The 14,982-nt window shown below is 40.6% G+C and overlaps 1 protein-coding gene and 1 pseudogene across 1 annotated transcript in view; both read left to right on the top strand.

Annotated features, from left to right (window-relative positions):
* Positions 1-14,982, top strand: part of Cdca7l (cell division cycle associated 7 like) — a 129,080-nt gene that overhangs the window by 75,999 nt on the left and 38,099 nt on the right. The gene's annotated exons all lie outside the window — the stretch shown is intronic.
* On the top strand, positions 12,755-13,954 carry LOC150063058 (SWI/SNF-related matrix-associated actin-dependent regulator of chromatin subfamily E member 1 pseudogene; annotated as a pseudogene).

Here is a 14,982-nt window from a genome sequence, read left to right as displayed (position 1 = left end):
CACTTCCTTCTTCCTTGACTTTCTGTGTCCTCTTTCAGTGAAGATATCTTTACTCTGAGAAACTGAATCCCATGTTAACCAGAGAGTTTGTGTTTTGAGGAGACTTATGTGCTGCTTATGGGAGTATCTCCCTTGAATTTTGCCCCATGATCAATTCTTCCTTCTGTCCCTGTAATTCCCTGGGGCTCTTCTTCCCCTCTAGAAGAATCTGCAAAAGATTCCAAATTCCTCTAAGAGCATGAAAATGAAAAATGGAAAAGGTTTTCCACTTTGTTGACGATGTGTGATTTGAGCTTCACAGGTTGTATAGCTAATGGGTAATTCCCTCATGCCATGTCACATGCCATGCACTTATTAGCACAATGGCTGGTAAAGAGTAGAATGTCAGTAGTGTCAGAGAGTAATGGAGCTATCAGAGGCAAGGACTGCACAGTGGATAGCATGGCCCGAGTGAGGTTGTAAACAACCTGGTACGGCTGTTTAGAATAGCCAGAGTAAACATGGAATAACTGTAAATCTACCTTATTAGCTGTGAGACCTTGAACACATAAGTAGCCATACTAGGGACTTGTTGGGTGGCTAAGAGGGCAGATATAAAAATCTATCACGCTAGCTGCCTGGTCCTTCCTCTAAGCACTTCTTGGTGACTTTTGGACATAAAGGAAGAGCCTTGGGTAGTTGGGATGGAATGACGGGGAGATGGGATGGAATATTGCACAGCCATGTGCTGACCTGGTATTGATACCTGATATCAATATCTCTGGGCATTTCCTTGTCTGGATAGGCTACTTATTTATTCATTCAGGAAGGCCACCAGGCTGAGACAGAGTGAGAAAGCAGTAATAGGACATTAGACTTCCCAGGAGAGAGGCATAGAGGTGACCTGCCCAGGGTTACTGAGAGACCATGGGGTTGAAACCAATAAGATGCCTAACTCGTGCTCCGAAAGATAAGATGTGTCTTCATGCCCTGTGATCTACAAAGTACTAGCAAGACCCTAGAACTTAAGCTCTGCATAACCCATGTGGGTTTTCAATAGAAACCGGCAGGAGAGAATGACATGATCAGCTTCAGGTGGAGCTAACATGGCCCCTGAACAATGAACCTGTGAGCCAGAAGAGACTAAGGAGACATTGCCAGAGGATGCAAGGTTATGTGAGGATGGTCTCACTGTGCTGCAGCATTTGCGTGTATTCATTCATGATAACTAAAGGGAGTAGACCACTGGTGTGTGAGGGTTAATCTAGTGCCCCCTCCCAAGGAGATGTGAGGATGGACTCAAGCATCTAATAACTCTATCAGGAGACCTGCCTGTACAGAAAATGTGGAACCTGGGAAAGGCTGGGAGAAGCATCAGATTTCCATAGGCCCAACCCCAAGTTCACGAGAGAGGAAAAGAAAAAAAAAGACAGTAGTAGGATATACATGGCTTAGAGATCTTCACCCATGGTCATTGATACTAGGAACTCTAACCAGAGCTACCTGATGAGGATTCCCACAGCTTCTAGGAATGAGCCTGCCTATGGCCTGTGTCACATAGAAGATGGAGGGAGGAAATGACTTCACTTTCTTATGTCAGCAGAAAGGCCTAAAAAGCATTACTGCACTGAAGGTAGTGACCCATGGAGCAATATTCTGTGTATATAACCCACACAGCCTCATCAATTACAGAAAGTTTACCTTACCTTTGAGTCCAAATACATGTGATTCTTTTTCTTGATGAAAATATCCTCGTTATGGTCTGTACTAGAGATGTGTGAGATATTATCAGGGAGAAGCTTAGTGAGGTATGCCCGATTTCTTTTATTCCTTTCAATTTATTATCAGGCTATGATTATAATAAAATTAAGAATTGTAGAAAATTGTGAAACACTTAACTTTCAAACATAAGACCACTTATTTATTTATTTATTTATTTATTTATTTATTTTTGCCAGTCTTGGGGCCTCAACGCCAGGCCTGGGCACTGTCCTAGGACACTTGGCTCAAGACTAGCATTCTGGCATTTGAGCCACAGCACCATTTCTGCCTTTTTACGTGTATGCAAAACCCAGGAATCGATCCCATAGCTTTGTGCATGCTAGGTAAGCACTCTACCACTAGGCTATGCTCCCAGCCCAAAGATGACTTGTCTTAAGAACTCAAGTAAAGTTGGAAATAGGAAGATTACATACCAGATCAGCCAGGACAAAAAGTTACACGTATTTCAAAAAACAAGCCAAGTGTGATGTTTTACAATCTTGGCTACTCAGGAGACAAAGTTTAGGAGGATTGTGGGTTGAGGCTGGGTTCCATGAAAGTGTGAAAAACAAAGTAAAAGTGAAAGACACTCAGAAAAATTATTAAATGGTAGAGCCTAGGGCCTGAGCTCAATCCCCAGTACTGGGAGGAAGAATAGCTTTACTTATACAGAAGCATCTTCGTGTAAGAAAAAGACTTAAAAAAAGTGTAACACTACAAGAGCAAAGACCTAAATGAGTTTGTGTTGTGTCTCAGAAACAAGATACAGCCGAGGTCTAACTTGTCAGTGGATTAAAATAACTACTGTTGAGCTCAGCACACTGGCACTTTGTGGAATTGGGTCTTGCTGGAAACCTTACACACAAACAGCTGCTACTTCTTCATCTTCATCTTCCTCCTCCTCCTCTTCCTCCTCTTCCCTCTCTTCTCCTCCTCCTTGTTTTTTGTTATTTTTTTACAAGCCCTGAGGCTTGAATTCAGGGCCTAGACTCTGTCCTTGAACTTTTTCAAGGCTAGCACTTTACCACTTGAGCCACAGCACTACTTCTGGCTTTTTCTGTATATAAGAAAGACCCCGTATAGCAAAAAAAAAGCTTCTTAGCAGAAGGAACAGCGCAGGAGGAATTTCAATACCAAACTTGAGACTCTATTACAGAGCTATAATTATCAAAACAGCTTGGTACTGGCACAGGAACAGGCCTGAAGACCAATGGAATAGAACTGAAGACCCAGATATTAAACCACAGACCTATGGCAGCCTAATCTTTGACAAGGGAGCCAAAAAAATAGAATGGAAGAAAAACAGCCTCTTCAACAAGTGGTGCTGGCAGAACTGGATAAGCACCTGCAGAAAACTAAAGTTGGATCCTTCTTTGTCACCCTGCACTAGAATTAACTCCAAATGGATCAAAGACCTCGAGGTAAAAGCTGACACACTGAAAACTTTACAAGAAGGAATAGGAGATACACTAGGCCTCCTTGGCACAGGTCGAAACTTCCTTAATAAGGACCAAGAATCACAACAAATCCAAGAAAGGCTGGATAAGTGGGACCGCATTAAACTGCAGAGCTTTTGTATGGCAAAGGACATAGCTAGTAAATTAATTAGGAAGCCTACAGAATGGGAGAAGATCTTCACTAACTACACAACGGATAAAGGCCTCATATCTAAAATATATCAACAGCTCAAAAAATTGAATCACCCCAAAACTAATCTCCAAAGAAACAACCATCCCATTAAAAGATGGGCCAAAGACTTAAAGAGAGTCTTCTCAGAAGAAGAAACAAAAATGGCCTATAGACACATGAAGAAATGCTCCACATCTCTAGTCATAAAAGAAATGCAAATCAAAACAACTCTAAGATTCCACCTCACTCCAGTTAGAATGGCCAGGAGCAAGAAAACTAGTAACAACAGATGTTGGAGGGGATGTGGCCAGGTGGGATCACTACTACACTGCTGGTGGGAGTGCAAACTCGTTCAACCACTATGGAAAGCAGTATGGCAGTTCCTCAAAAGACTAAACTTAGAGCTCCCCTATGACCCAGCAATTCCACTACTAGGCATTTACCCAATTGTCCAGAAACAAGGACAGACTAAATCCACTAGCACAATGATGTTCATTGCAGCACTATTTACCATAGCAAAGATATGGAACCAACCCAGATGTCCCTCAGTTGATGAGTGGATCAACAAGATGTGGTATTTGTACACAATGGAATTCTATGCTGCGGTCAGAAAGAAGGAAATCTCTCCATTTGTTAGGAAATGGAAAGACTTAGAAAAAATCATATTAAGTGAAGTAAGCCAGACTCAAAGGAACTTAGGCTCAATGGTTTCCCTCATTTGTCATAATCAGTAGAAACCTTGGGCTCTCCTAGCAGAGATTTGCAATAGAGCAAAACCTTGATACATAAGGCCATATAGTATGACACTAAATGTATGGACCTCAGGATATAGAAACAAAAGCCATATAATGAGTGATTGTTGTTCTGAAGGTACTATGTTATCTCTCATCTCTTTTGCTATCCCTTGATTATCTCATATTGTTACAGTATCTTACTTTGTTATCTGATATATTGGATATATTTGTATTTGGTTATTTGAAATCAGATAGGGAAGGGGGTAAAGCAAGATGAGGGGTGGGGGTGTGGGGAGGAAAATGGGGACCAAGACATGAGAAAGGGTATCAATGTATGTGACTTAATGTACCTTCTATCTGGCAAATATAATGTAACCCTTCTATTAATTACAATAAAAAACATATAAAAAAAAAAGAATAAAACCCAGGGCCAGGAGTTTGGCCTAGTGGTAGAGTGCTTGCCTAGCAAGCACAAAGACCCAGGTTCAATTCCTTAGTACCACATACATAGAAAAAAAGCCGGAAGTGGTGCTGAGGCTCAAGTGGTAGAGCTCTAGCCTTGAGAAAGTCCAAGGACAGTGCTCAGCCCCTGATAGTGCCTGGACTGGCAAAAAAAAAAAAAAAAAGAATCAAACCCAGGGCTTCATGCATGCTAGATAAGTACTCTACCTCTAGGCCATACTCCTGGTCCCCACAAACAGCTTTTTAATGAAAGGGGAAAACTGAAGGAAAAAACAGAAGTGGGGTTTCTCTTTCAATTGAGAGCAGCATAAAGAAAGTCAGGACACAGTAATACCACATTTGTCTTCTGGTGTGGTGAACCTGTTGAGCATGCTTTTCTCTGTTGTGCAGAAGTTACTACCTTCGTAACTGACTCTTTCACTAAGATGATGTTGAATTGCTATCTTGTTGTTTAAGTCTCAGTCAGAATAGTGTTTTGAATATGGTTTGTATTCCCCTGACTCCTGTCATATTCCCATTATGAAATAGTAGAGAACGGGACCAGGATGGACCTTAAAAGGAAAAAAAATGAAGGTTTTGCTCTTGGGAATGGGTTAATTCATTCATATAATTAGTAAGTAAATAGATTGATGATTTAATGGGCTACTTTGAGGGTAGAACTGTTACAAAACCAGTTTAGCTGTTTTCCATGACCTGCTTCTCTGTATCTGATGCCTTGTGCCACCTTGTGAATCTGCCCTCATCAGATGTGGTCTCTAAACCTTGGACAAGAGCCATGAATCCAAATAAGTCTCTTCTCACTAGAAGCCACCCAGCCTGTAGGACTGTGTTTATTAGCCACAGAAAACAATGTCATTGTGATGTATTTATGTAGTTTGCAGTCATTTCCATAAACTGTATATTTACTGTCACAATGGCATAGAATGGCATTCAGGAATACTTCTCTTCATTTTGCTAGATTAGCTATTCAAGATGCACAAATACCAGGAAATGCAGTATAGGGATGTATCAGACAGTTAATTAATAAAATAATTGGTTTTCTCTCATGCCTTTTATAATGTCTCTGGTTGCTGGAGCCAGAGGTCATATTTTAATATACACATATAAACATAGACTCTTCTTACAGTAATTGAAGTATGTTGATAAGGGAGGAGAATCAGGGTTTGAAACTGGTAGAGCAGAAACTAGTCTCTGGAAAATATTTCTTCCCTCCCTCCCTCCCTCCCTCCCTCCCTCCCTCCCTCCCTCCCTCCCTCCCTCCCTCCCTCGCTTCCTTCCTTCCTTCCTTCCTTCCTTCCTTCCTTCCTTCCTTCCTTCCTTTCTTTCTTGCCAGTCCTGGGCTTAAGCTCAGGGCCTGAGCACTGTCCTTGGACTTCCTCAAGGCTAGAGCTCTACCACTTGAGCCTCAGCACCACTTCCAGCTTTTTTCTATGTATGTGGTACCGAGGAATTTAATGATCAGCTGTGTCCATTGTATACAGGACCAGGTTGACAGCCATAACTGGTTATATGGAAGATTTCATTGGTTATGATGAATCATCACATGAATGCCAAATACAAGGAGAACACAGACAGCGAGTTGGCTTATGAACAACTTTTATTCAAAAAGTATTTAGGATCAGTCACTGAACCAACTTTTATTTTTATTATCTTTAAGTGGATGTGTACAGGGGTTTCTCTTCAACATATGATGTAAGAGTGTAATACATCTTGATCAGTGTCATTTCCTGTATCATTCTCTCCCATCTCTCCAAGCCCCACCCATCCCCTCCAATTTCACATATGCATTTTGATATTATGGCTGCATTCACCTACCCTCCCTCACACCATTTGTCTGCTTCCCTACTAGCTCACCTCTGGACAATGCATGTTTCAGATTCTTAGGTGCCAAAAATTTCTAATTCTGTTCTACTGTTCGTATATTAAACACAGTATAGTTTTCCCCCAATTCAGTTACACATTCTATTAACTGAAGCATGTTTTTGGTATCAAGTTGTGAAGCTTAAACTTCTCTAACCTGTCAATGTAATGCAAAACAATTTCATGCTAAAGCAAGACTGATTTATCTTTTTGCTCCCACTAAAGAAAATTGTTTATTTGCATATTCCAAATGAAAAGGCAATTAAAAAGTACTGCATTCCCTTAAATACCAGGAAATGCATAATAGAAATGCCAAACAATTACATGTTTTTTGACTGTATTTTGTGATGCCTGTATTATCTGTATGCTTTGAAAATTTGTAATCTTGGTAGTATTTTTCATCCTGGGTATTCACTTTTATAACTATAGTAATATATGTGTGTGTATTTGTTTAAAAAAGCCTCCCAATCCCCATTGAATGAACTTGAAGTGCCACAGTCAGGTATGCCCCTGTAATATTTTTAAAAGATTACAATATAAACAAATTCCTATTCTATGTTTCTATTCTCAGTTCCCCAGAGCCATCCATACTTTGTTTAGCTGTGATTCTCCTAGTGATTTTTAATAACCTAAAAGAATCTGATTCTATTAATATTCACTTATTTATTTAATTTTAGGCATTATCTAATGGCTTTCTCCTTGGCAGCTTAAAATATAATCCTCCTAACAGCACTTCTCTCTCACCTCGCTCAGTCTTCTATTATTTTTTAGTTACATGAATAATCTGTACTTATGTCATAACTCTGAAAATATCATACACTGCAGAGGCAAGATTTATACCATAACCATAGTTTCTTTGTAATACAGTTTTATATTTCTGCTGAGCTTCACAATTGTCTCATCCCTTCAGGGGGGATCTGCTAGCCTCTGTGCACCCCAAAACACTCCATTTGGCCATTTATAGTTTCAAATTTCCTCTTTCCTAGTGGTCCAATCTGCAGTATTGTAGAGAATATATTTAACACATAGAAAGTAAATCATGCTTGTATAGAATTATGGGTTTATTTTTGTTAGTGCTAGGGCTTGAACTCAGGGCCTCATGTTTTTGCTTAGGTTTTCCACTCAAGTCTAATGCCCTATTTCTTGAACCACAGTTCCACTTCTGACTTTTTGGTGGTTAATTGGAGAGAAGAATCTTATGGACTGAGTTGGCTTTGAATCTGGATCTTTTGTTTTCAGCCTTCACAGTACCTAGGATTCCAGGTGTGAGTCAACAGTACCCAGATTATTTTTTTTATTTCCACTAAATTTCTAGTTTTGCTCTGCTTAATTATAGATAATAGTTATTTTCTCTCTTTGGAAGTATTTATCCATTTTCTATTATATCTATACTAAGAAAAATTGCATTTGATTTGGATACTGTGATTTATTCTTTCTGTAAACTTTCCAGATCTCCTCTTTCTATCTTATGTTCTCAAATTTCTGGATAATTTGGAATTTCATCATGGAGATATTTATCACTTGTTATTCTAGCTGATTAGTGGATTCTTTGAATCTGCATAATGCCCTTTATTTCTAGATTGACGCGCTCATTCACTCAATCTACTTACCTACTGACCTACCTATATCTACTTACCTACTACCTCTGTCTGCTCTCTCAGGCTAGTTACATGCCTACCTACCTTTATTTTTCCCTCTACTCTCTCATTGTGAAATTCCCAAAGTCAAATATTGAAAACTCTTGTATTAATTCTGCATCTCATTTAGCTTTTCTGTCAGTTTCCATCTCTTTTCTTTTTTTTTTTCCTCTTTTCTTTTTGTTTACACTTCTGGAAAATTTCCTGACTCTTCAAAACCTTCATTGCATATTTTATTTTGTCTACCATATTCTTGAATTCCTTTACATTTTTTTTCATGGCACCCTACTGTGTATGGCTGAGGATACCAAAAAAAGTTTAAAAAAATGTTCTTTCTAGTATATGAGTTATTTCTTTAATTGTGAAGTTATTTTCCCTGTTGATTTATTAGAATTTTTCTTCACTTTGGAGCATCTCTTGAAACGTCTAGTGTTCCTTGGTTTATGCCTGCGAGATGATGCTTGGACGTTTTTGGTGGCATGGACTTGAGTTGTTGGCCAATAGGTTTCACTTTAGAACAACAGAAGAGAGCACTGAGAATTTCATTTGAGGTCTCTTAGATGTCACTATGTGGGGCTTTCCTCCCTGGCTGTGCAGCCTCTTCTCTGAAAATGAAACTGCTCCTCTTTGTGCTAGTGGACTTAGTATGCCCTTGTTTCTGGACAATTGGGTAAATGTTAAGTAGTGGAATTGCTGGGTCATAGGGGAGCTCTATGTTTAGTCTTTTGAGGAACTGCCATACTGCTTTCCATAGTGGTTGAACGAGTTTGCACTCCCACCAACAGTGTAGTAGTGATCCCTCCTGGCCACATCCCCTCCAGCATCTGTTGTTATTAGTTTTCCTGATCCTGGCCATTCTAACTGGAGTGAGGTGGAATCTTAGAGTTGTTTTGATTTGCATTTCTTTTATGACCAGAAATGTTGAGCATTTTTATTTCTATAGGGCATTTTTATTTCTTCTTCAGAGAAGACTCTCTTTAAGTCTTAACAATATTTATTAATAATCTTTCCTTCCTCTAATCTTAAATATCAATGTTTTAATATACTATATTAAAAGTATACACATCTTCATCCATTATTTCCCTGTCATAATGATGTACTAATTATTATATGTAACATGTTTTGATATTTGATATGGCATATCTCTTTTTTCTCTTATAGAATTACCTTTTTTTTTTTCTTCAGGGATCTAGGGATTGAACCAAGGCTTTGAACCTGCTTAGCATATGCTCTGCCACTTGAGCTCCTAGTTCCCCTAGCCAATTGGGTTTTATTTTTGCTTTCTGAGATAAGGTATCTCTTAACTTTACCTGGGCCTGCCTTGAACTCTTAGTCCTTCTGTAGGGGAAGAGAACTCCATGGCCATATTTTCTAGGTCCCAGCTGGGCGTAAAGTTAAACTGAAGAAAAGCAGACATTTACTTAATATAAGTTTTAAGTGGCATGGGAACCCTCATGAAGAATTAAGACAGAGAATTAAAATTGTGAAATGTAATAAGGCAAAAGGGATTGTGCCAGGACAGTTAATTGGTGAAGGATGACTATAACCAGGTTTGTTTGTAGAGATTGCCCTTAGCTTCAGCTTCCCGTCATTGTTGATTAGGCTGCCATTATGAACATGACACCTCAACATGTTCACAAGTATACTTTTAGCTCAACAACCAAGTCACTTTATAGCTAGCCTGCTTTCAGTACACAGATCTTTAAATGTTTTTTTGTTTGTCTGTTTGTTTGTTTTTTTTTGCCAGTCCTGGGCTTGAGCTCAGGGCCTGAGCACCATCCTTGGACTTTCTCAAGGCTAGAGCTCTACCACTTGAGCCTCAGCACCACTTCCGGCTTTTTTCTATGTATGTGGTACTGAGGACTTGAACCCGGGTCTTAGTGCACGGTAGGCAAGCACTCTACCACTAGACCAGGCTCCCAGCCCCTGTTTTTTGTTTTTTGTTTTTATACATCTCTTCCTTCTCTAGCTTGGTCATTTTGTCTAGCTTTGGTCATTTTCCTCTCCTGTGGGAGGAAATTCAAGAACACCTTTTCAGCCCCAGGCAAGATCATCTCCTTATCTTACTGATCCCCAGAGGAAAGGAACATACCCCAAAGCAAGAGATCCAACTCCTTTTACTTTCAGCACCTGAGGAAATAAGCAGAGGAAAGGTTAACTTCTGGCATGCCTCAGCTCATGGGTCCCCTACTCCAGGCTCTAGGGCTTTCCCTTTAAACCTGTTCTCCTTACGCATGGGACAGTTTTGCCCTCCTCATTTTGCTCCTGTTTTTTTGTTTGTTTGTTTTGTCAATTAGTATAGAATCAAGAAGACTGAGTTTTCAATACTGGTGTAGAAAAGATCTCTTTCATACGAAAACTTCATTGCCTGCTTTTAAAAAACAGAATGAAGAATGAGATGAATGGAGGAATTGGGGGGAGGGAAATGGGGACAAAAACACGAGATGAGGTATCAATGAATGTGAAGTAATGCACCTTCTATCTGGTGAATATAACTGTAATCCCTCTATTAATTAAAATAAAAATATGAAAAAATGAAAAATCAAAAACAGAATGAATATCATAGTGATATTTGTACATCTTTTTTTTCTTCTCTCTTTCGTACTGAGACTTTGGGACCCCAGGATCTCAGCTTTTTTTGCACAAGGCTGGCACTTGAGCCACAGCTTCACTTCGGTTTTGTTTTGTTTTTTCTGTTTTGTTTTTCTGACTAATTGGAGCCTTCTGTGTAGGATTACAGGCATGGGCCACTACTGTCCAGTGTACATGCTATTTCTTTAAGCACCTTAAATTTAAAATTGTGGACCTGCCGGAACAGCAAAGTCTTCACTCACTGTTATAGGGCAGCCAAACATACTGGCCTTGTCCTTTGAGAGCCTGGCTGGCATATAGCCAATTTGGGATACAATAATAAAATGCTACATGCTTGGGCTTAAACAAAACAGGTTTATTCTCTAACTGTTCTGGAGGTTGAAGTCCAAGATGAGGGCGTTGGCCATTTGGTTTCTGAAGAGGACTCGCTCTCCATGGCTTGTAGTCATATAGCTCCTTCCTGTTTCCTTATGGGGTGAAGAGAGCTACAGAAGGAGACAGGCAGGCAGCCAGATGCAAGGTTCTCACCATTGTCACTTCATTTACTCTCCATAAGTCCCTAAATAGGAACCCTGTCTCCAGAGATCATCACACTGAGGGTTAGGATTTCAAAGGATGAAGTTTGGGGAGGAAGGGACAAATTTTGTTAGCATCTAACAAAAAATGTTTGTGCAGTTGGCCCCATCCAGAACTGCTGAATCTAAATTGATTTTTGTGCTCAACTGGGGCTTGAACTCAGGGTCTGGGAGCTGTTCCTGTGTGTTTTTTGCTCAACAATAGCACTCTAACACTGAACTGCAGCTCCATTTCTGGCTTTTTGGTGGTAAATTGGAGATAAGAGTTCCATGGACTTCCCTGCTCAGGCTGGCTTTGAACTGTGTTCCTTAGCCTCTGAATAGCTAGGAGCCACTGATGTCTGAATTGAGTTAAGGGATTTTATGCCATGAGCTGTGCTTTGGTCTGTTGTCCTTGTTAGAATTAGGTGTTTGGATGATGACTTTTTAGTGGTTTGCATTGATTCTGATTGGTTGTAAATTTCCTATTCAGATGCTATCTGCAAATGCTCAACGGTTGTAGGAAGACTTGGACAGAGTTCAAAGACTTAACATCAAAAGCAGAGTTCATAAAAAGGAAATTCATAAACTGATGTTAGCTATGTGAAATAAAATGTGAAGAACATTAAATATATATACACATACACATATATATGTATATATAAGTTAAAGACTAAGAGAAAATATTCGTAAACCGTCTATCTGACTGAGGAGAAACTAATATCTGGAATATATAAAGAATTCTCATAACACAGAGTAAAAAAAGAAATCCAATTCAAAATTGGGCTGGGATCTGTGGGACCTGTAATTCTAGCTACTCAGAAGGTTGAGATTTAAAGATTGTTGTTGGAAGTCAGGCCTGGATAAGGAAGTCCATGCAACTCTCATCCAACAAAAAGCTGAAAGTGGAGCTGGACCTTAAGTGGTAGAATACTAGATTTGAGGAAAAGAGCTCAGGGACAGAGCCCATGCATTGAGTGTCCCAGGACTGGCACTGAAAAGAAAAAAAAAGAAAGAGAATAGGAGGGAAGGAAAGAAAGAAAAGAAAAAGTCAAAAGTCAAAATAATACTTGGACTCAGTTTTGGTTGGGAAGAGGACAAAAAGGGAAACAATTGGTATAAAGATGTGGCTTGCAACAAACAGGTACTCAACTTTTTTCCATATATTTTTTATTGTAATTAATAGAAGGTTATATTACATTCGCTAGATGGAAGGTGCAACAAACAGGTACTCTATTTTTATGACAGTTGTAACCTCTGGTGTCTAAGTTTAGAGACCTACAGGCTATAGAAAGCCTGCAGAAATAGGAAGCAAGGCGTCAAAGCTTCTGTTGCTTGAGGGCAGGGAAGAGGCCCAAGACCCAGTTCTCAACAAAAGTGTTTTGCTAGCCCTGAAGTTCTAGTTGAGATCTCTGAAAAAAGAAATCTACATACTGTACTTTCAAGCAGTTCTAGTTTTGCAAAAACTTCAACACATTTTAAAAACTCATTTTAAGACAAAGGGAAGCGAAGCTGGAGCTGGGGTTGCCTTCTTGGCCCACGGAAAGAATCTTATGCCCCACCTCTCACCCCAGCTCCTGCCACACAAATGCCCAGCATACCAGGGTTTGTGGGATACAATCCATACAGTCATCTCGCCTACAACAACTACAGGCTGGGAGGGAACCCGGGCACCAAAAGCTGGGGCATGGCATCCTCTGGTATTACGATTCCAAAACCCCCAAAGCCACCAGATAAACCATTGATGCCCTACATGAGATACAGCAGAAAGGTCTGGGACCAAGTAAAAGCTTCCAACCCCGACCTAAAGTTGCGGGAGATTGGCAAGATTATTGGTGGCATGTGGCGAGATCTCACTGATGAAGAGAAACAAGAATATTTAGACGAATACAAAGCAGAAAAGATAGAGTACAATGGATCTATGAAGCCCTATCACAATTCCCCTGCATACCTTGCCTACATCAATGCAAAAAGCCGTGCAGAAGCTGCATTAGATGAAGAAAGTTGACAGACAGTCTTGCATGCAGAAAGGGGAACCTTTCATGAACACTGAGCCTGCTGAAGACACGGATGATTATGGTGATGGCTTCTCAATGAAGCATACAGCCACTGCCCGTTTCCAGAGGCACCACCACCTCATCAGCGAGATCTTCAGTGAGTGTGGGGTGCCAGATGTCCCCTCAGTTGTCACCACAGCCACAAGGCAGGTCCTTAACCGACAGGTGCAGTCCTTAATGGTACATCAGCGCAAACTAGAAACTGAGCTTTAAACAGGAATGACACCAGGAAAAGAAGAGGAAGTTCCTGGAAAGCACAGACTCCATTCATAACGAGCTGAAAAGGTTGTGTGGTCTGAAGGTAGAAGTGGATATGGAGAAGATTGTGGCTGAAATTGCCCAGGCAGAGGAACAGGCCCGCAAACAGCAGGAGGAGAGGGAGAAGGAGGCTGTGGAGCAGGCTGAGCCTGGCCAGAGTGGCATGGCTCCCGAGGAAGAGCCAGCAGCCAGCAAAGCCGAGAAGAAGGACGATGAGAGCATTCCAGTGGAGACAGAGGAGCACGCCTCAAAGAAACAACAGAGAGCCAACAGAACGGTGAAGAAGGCACATCCACTGCTGAGTACAAGGAGAGCTGGCAGGAGGGGGTAGACAGCATGGCCAAGGAAGCAACACTGACTCCGAGAGCCACAGCCCTACAGTGGACGAGCCGCCCACAGACCCCATCCCAGAGGACAAGAAAAAAGAATAGATGTTGCCTTGTTGTATGTGTTGCAAAAAACTTTTTTAAATGAAAAAAAAAAACCACCTCATTTTGAAAGCTGAAACTACTTGTGGCTCATCTCTGTGATCCTAGCTACCCATGAGACTGAGATAGCTGAGGATTACAGTGCAAAGCCAGCCTGAGAACAGTGGAAGAGACTTATGTCCAGTTAACTCCCCAAATGCTGGAAATAGAGCTGTGGCTCATGAGACAGACTGCTAGTCTTGAGTGTAAAAGCTCAAGGACACAATTCCTAAATCCTGAATTCAAGCCCCAGTGCTAGCGAAAACAAAACAAAAAACAGGCAAATTCACTTTAAGCCAGGCATTTTGATACTAATGCCTACAATGTTGGTGGCTGCACAGGAGGCTGAGATGTGAGGATCAAAACCAACCTAAGCAGAAAAATCTCTGTGAGATGTTTATCCCCAATAACCACCAGGGAGCTCCAAGAGGAGACATGGCTCAAGTAGTAGAGCACCAGCCTTGACTGAAGAAAGTTAAAGCACATTGCCTAGAACCTGGGTTTAAGCTCGAGTTCTGGTGTCCACGCCCACTTATTCTAGCCTATAACTTCTTTTGAACTTGTATAGATATGTTTAGTTTGCCTTTCATCATTTTTTTTTCTTTGGGAGAAAGGGTAGAAGGCAAAAGACACATGAATGTTGTCAAGTAAATGGCTTGCTCATACTGCTGTTTCTTTCTGTCTTCATTTCCTTTTTAGTTTTGCTGTTCGTACTGTTTTCTCTTCTCTCCAAACATGGCTTAACAGTCTGTGCAGATCATTCCAGGCTGCGATGACCAGACAGCAAGGCTTTTCCCAAAGGTAGAATGTTATACGGTATTACTACTATTATCACTTTGATATACTGTTGTTTTGGGGGGTTACTTGTATTAAGAATGATATATTTACTGGGACCGATGGCTCATACATATAATCTTAGCTACTCAGGAAGCTGAGATACAAGGATCAAGGTTCAAAGCCAGCCGTGCACTGAAGTATGAAACACTTTCATC

Source organism: Megascapheus bottae, chromosome 5 (assembly GCF_031878675.1).
Source record: "Megascapheus bottae isolate mThoBot1 chromosome 5, mThoBot2.hap1, whole genome shotgun sequence".
Taxonomy (NCBI): Eukaryota; Metazoa; Chordata; class Mammalia; order Rodentia; family Geomyidae; genus Megascapheus; species Megascapheus bottae.
This window is presented reverse-complemented; position numbering and strand designations above follow the sequence as displayed.